This window comes from Tursiops truncatus, chromosome 17 (assembly GCF_011762595.2).
Source record: "Tursiops truncatus isolate mTurTru1 chromosome 17, mTurTru1.mat.Y, whole genome shotgun sequence".
Taxonomy (NCBI): domain Eukaryota; kingdom Metazoa; phylum Chordata; class Mammalia; order Artiodactyla; family Delphinidae; genus Tursiops; species Tursiops truncatus.
In genome coordinates, this window is record NC_047050.1 from 32,311,826 (window position 1) to 32,317,825 (window position 6,000).

The following is a 6,000-nucleotide window of genomic DNA, read 5'->3' on the forward strand; positions in this document are numbered from 1 at the left end:
GGTTTTCTTTTTTTATTTGCTTTTCTTATTTTTTAACTTTATTGAGGAATAATTGACAAATATAATCGTATATATTTAAAGTGCAAAACATGATTATTTGCTATACATATACATCATCATGGAATAATTACCAATATCAATATAATTAACACATCCAAAGACATACAAGTGACCAATAGGTATATGAAAAGGTGCTCAACATCACTAATCATTGGAGAAGTGTAAATCAAGACCACAGTGAGTACTTATTTTTCTTAAAAACGATTTCTGGACAGTTTGAGGTCACAGACTATGTGTTTTGTTTTTTGGTTTTTTTTAAACTTACTAGTCTCCATAATGCTGAGCACAGTTCTTTATTCATAATAAATGTTCAATATTTATTTGTTTTATGAATGAAAAATCAAATGAACCTGGGATCCAGAGTTAGCCCAGGGATCCATTATAAGCATTTACCTGTTCTCAGTGTCCTTTTCCTGTGTTCCAGTATATAATTTCTAAGCATTATTGACCCTTATGCAACTGCCGGGAGCCACATAGGAAGTGCCTTTGAGTCTCAGCACGGACGAGACCCTTAGTGTCAGCAAAGCTGGTGCTGTCAGGTGTAAATATGGAAAAGCAAAGTTCTCGTTTGCAAAGCTTCCTGCCTCCTGGTGGCTGGTGCCGTGCAATTGGCCTCTCTTGCCCAGTGCTGTAAGCTGGGCCCTCTCTGGAGGAAAAACCTGGGTTCCCTAAGACGTGTGATCAGAGCCGGGGCCCCGCCAGTTGGCGAGGGAATCCCAGGGCAGGTGCTGGGCGTGGAGGCCACGGGGGCATAGGCTACCAAGGTGACAGAGAACTGACCTTCTCTGGGGGCGCTGCACCTCGCTCACTCGCACACCTCACATCTCCCTGCTTGGCCCCGGAGGATGGCTGGTTAGCCAGAGACGGGTAAGATTCCTCAGGGAAGGAACAACCTAAGACAGGCACAGTCGCAGAGGGGCCATCAGGAGAGAACTTGGGGGCCAACAGAGGTGGGGCATAGACCCTCACCCCCCCAACTTTGCAGGAGCCTGAACCCTCACCCCTTTTGAGAGAGGTCTCTTGTCCCCATGGCTGCTTCGCTTCCCACGCCCAGCTCAGATGAGAACCCAGGTAGCAGACCAGAGACCTGGCCAATGGCAACTGCTCTTCCACCGCAGCGGGGCTTTGTTTCCCATTTCCTCCGTGAACCACAGCTTTTCTCTGTGTGGAAGCAAAGCTTTCCTCTGTGTGGCTCCCCTTGTCTTCCCCTGCCTTTGCCTAAGGTGATTTTTATAGGATTGCTATTGGTGATGGGAAAAATGTATAGTTTTAATGCAGGGGTTTAAGAAAACCCCAAGTTAGGGTAAAAATCAAGAGGAGAATTGTAACTACTTCGGCTCCTTTAATGATTATATTTGTTGGGGAAATACAATGGTGGGAATATTTCTGCAGTAGCTTTTTGATTTTAAAAGAAAAATTGTAAGAGTCATGGCCTCCCAGTGAAGTTATAAACATGTTGGAAAATACCTGGGTATGGTGGCGAGTTTTTATGCAACAGTGAGTTTAATCAATGAGTTTATGGTACAATGCCCGCTCCCATAGTTTTTTAGAAGCATAAAAATAATGTGTATTGTTTTGATTATTATGGTAGGGTTGGGAAATTTGTAGATGAAATGTTGTTTGAATATTGTTAATCACTAATAGAATTATATGTTTAAGTTTATGGCTTGATCAAGCAGAATGTGCAAGTACAAGAACACTTTAATCTCCTGAGAAGAACAGACTGTGTTCCTGACGTAGATGTGACCAACATGTACCTAACCACAGGAGATGAAAGAGACTCTGGGCGATGGGAAAATTACCTAACTTGTTTTGATCAATCTGCTGATGTAATTACCTTTGTTTTGTGGCCTATGTGAGGGAGTTTTTGGCGTGGAATGAGGATGTTTGAATTTGAAAATAAGATCACTTTATAGTATAAAAGCTTCTGGAATCTTGAAAATAAATTTGTCAGATCCTTGCATCCTCTGAGGTGTCTTGAGTTCTGTCCACGCCGACTCCGTCTTCCCCTTTGGGTGAATCCTGTTCAGCTGGGGTTGGTCCCCGCATGCAACTATTATCATCTAGTCATTAAAATCTACAACATTTAAGTGTTTTAATATTCAGGATATTTAGAAAATTTTTACATGGTATGCAACCATAAAATTTAATATAATAGTCTAATCAAATGTGATCATTTTAATACAACATAAACTTAATGTAATTAGTTCAAGCACCTATCATTCTAATATAGACTTTATAAACTTAAACATGGTATTCTTTCCCTTTCCTGAGAAGAGTACAATAATAATCTGTATGTAGCACTTTTTTCTGTCAGTGGCTTATACAGGTATTTTGGTCTCTAAACAGACCTATGGAATATATAGGGTAGATATTATCCCAACTTTAAACACGAAGAAACTAAGAGAAGCTGCATAATTTACATGAGGTCAAAAGCTAATGAATGAAAAAATCCAGGATTAATTAATATTTATGGGCTTGATAATTGTGTATTTTTCCTTACTTTGAAATAATTACACATTTTCTTTCTTTAGTGAAAGAAATGATGTCTTAAGAGAAGTTGAAATTTTACACAAAGCTAGATTTAGTTACATTCTTCCAATTTTGGGAATTTGCAATGAGCCTGAATTTTGGGGAATAGTTACTGAATACATGCCAAATGGGTCATTAAATGAACTCCTACATAGGGTAAGTATTATACATTTTCAGTCGTTATAATTCTGTTATTCAACCTATATAGTACTTTCGTTTTACAAATGATCAGATTATTTGGGGATATATAGATGAATCAAAATAAGAATAATGAAAAACTTCACCATTTATGGCTTCTTTTGTGTTGTTAAAAATACTGTGGGGCTTCCCTGGTGGCACAGTGGTTGAGAGTCCGCCTGCGGAGGCAGGGGACATGGGTTTCGTGCCCCGGTCCGGGAGGATCCCACATGCCGCGGAGCGGCTGGGCCGTGAGCCATGGCCGCTGAGCCTGCGCGTCCGGAGCCTGTGCTTCGCAACGGGAGAGGCCGCAACGGTGAAAGGCCCGGGTACCAAAAAAAAACAAAAAAAAAAATACTGTGGAGTCAGACCCTGCATTCTAAGTGACCTAGATTATTTTGCTTAGGTTACTGTTCCTGAGGTTTACATTGAATTCGAATATCCACATGTATGTATATGTAAGAGAGGAACAGGAGAGAGAAAAGATAAACTCTGCACACCATACAATTTATTGTTAGTTTAAGCCAGATTTCATTTTATGTTAAAGACAATGTAGGGTTCAAATTAAATGTTAATAATACCAGTTCATAAAGTTCTGAATTAATAGACCAAATAAATCTGAGTATCAAATACATGAGCTTTTCCAATAATAGACAATGGCATGAGCCATGTACCTTTTTCCCAAGGTATCAGTTATCTGGCTTTAATTGTGAATCCCATCAGTAAACAGATATGGCCCGGTTGTGGGGGGTGTCCAAAATATGTGTATCCATCTATTGTTGTTTGCTTGCTCTCATATTACTAAGATTATCTCTAGCCTGCAGTTTCTGTCAAGAAATATTTTTAAAGAACTCGGTCTCTTTTGTGAGGGGGTGCTTTAGTTAAAACTGAGTAAACATAATCTGTAAAATCTAGTCACTGAACACTCCTAAATTCTGATACATCTAAATTCTGATACATCACAAACAAGAGAGAATGGGTGCCACTGTCACCACTCATGGAGTGACTTCCTCTGTATTTCGGGATACAACACATTCTGTTGTGACAGGACCATCTGAAACAAGGGCAGAGTAAAGTAACTAGTGTCAGTGTATAAGATTTGTGTAACCAACACAGCAAGTAAGATACAAATACTAATTAAACACAGTTTCCTTTTGTTAAATGAGTATAAGCATAAATTCTAATGTTGTCTTCCCATACCCCAGCACCACAGTAGATGCTCTGGTACCCAAATTTGGAGCCCATTAGAAATTCTAGAGCCTCCTACAGGGGGATTGCTGACTCCTGGAAGGAATCATAAAATACATAGTGAGCACTCATCTACCTTCCTCTCCCATGATCAAAAGCTTCCATATAGCACTATACTGCAGAGAGGCCTTGTTACTTCTTTAAACTATATAATTTTCAGAAAAAGTTATCTTTTTAAAGATTAAAAGATTCAGTTACTCAAGGGGATGGGAATCTGTGTATACAAGAGGAAGTAATGTTGAACATTTGTGTTTTGTGTTTCTTTCGGTGTCCTGTATTATTAGGTCAGGATTTATCTTGAAGCACGTTCCCCCAACCTCACAAAAGATTGTTGAAAAAAAATCAAAATACTATGTAAAGACAAGTATTTTGAGCCACTCTCCCCTGCCAAGTTAGTTAATCAATGAACTATAAGCTGACCCATTTGCAGAAAAAAAATTCTTAAGAACAGTTTTGAGCTCAGTGGAAGCATACTTTTTCATATTATTTAGTAAAACTGTACCCAGTGGCATGGTCCCTGATGATTCATAGTTGGATATTCCCAATTATCTAATTTTTCTGAGTATGTTCATTCTCCTGGGAAGCTGTATTAACTTTTATGTTCAGAAAACACTTAAGAAAGTTCAGATGACTGTCACTTTTAAGTACCAGGAAATAGAAAACATTACATTTTTAATGTTTCTATGTTATATATACTTAGAAATGAAGATGATTTTTGTTTCCTTCACAAAAGCAAAACTCCCCAAATGCTAATTTTTCAAGCTGAAATGCAAGTAAATATATGATTTAAAATATGAAGTATTAATGCTTAGTAAGTAAATATATTATGGTCATAATTTTAATTGATGCAGTGGTTATCATCGTAATCAAGTATGGTTTTATATTAATAGGAAACTTAAAATATAATTTTGAATAGAAACACAATTGTGTGTGTGTGTGTGTGTGTGTGTGTGTGTAACAACATTCATGGGCACAAGTTATTTGATAAGAAGCCATAGAATGGAAGATGGGTATGAGTATAATATATGTCTGGGTATTATACAGATAAAAAATAATTTAAAACTGTCTCAACTGAAGAAAGACCCCATACCATGTAGTTGCATTACCAGTATAAACTAAAAGGAAATATCAGTACTGTAAAGTCATTATTTTCTCTAATAATTGAGGAAAGTAAGATACAAGGATGTTAAATAACGTCAAATTGATAATATAAGAAAATGAGTATTTTTTGCCCTGAATTTAATTATACCAGATATTTAGTTTAATACTATATTTCCTCATGGAATATTTCATTTTCTAAGTGGAAATAAATTTGGCCACTAATTTTAGTTTTGTTTCTTTCCACATATATGAAGAAAAATGAAGATCCTGATGTTCCTTGGCCATTAAGATTTCGTATTCTGCATGAAATTGCACTAGGTGTAAATGACCTGCACAATATGAATCCTCCTCTACTTCATCATGACCTGAAGACTCAGAATATCTTATTGGATAATGAATTTCACGTTAAGGTAGTTACTTTTTTTTAAAAAAAAGCTTATCTGCATCCTTGTGTTTAATAGTTTTAAAAGACTTTTTAGTTATTTCTTCTATCTTACCAATTTAATATCTCTGCCTTTTCCATAGCCCCTAATTCAGTGCCACTTCTTCCTGCTGCAGTGAGTTAGTTATTCCTAGACTACAGACATTGGTAAAAATTATGGTTCAAAATACAGTCATTCTATTCTTAATTTAAATTGTCGATTATACCTTTGTTAACTTTTTATTTTGAAATTATTATAGATTCATAGACGGTTGCAAAGATAATACAAAGGAGTCCCATGTACCCTTCACCCAATTTCTGCCAGTGGTTACATCACATATAATTATAGTACTATGTTAGGACCAGGAATTTGACATTGGTACAATGCATGTATATAGTTCTGTATCACTTTATCATGTATAAATTTGTGTAACCACCACAGCAATCAAGATATAGCACTA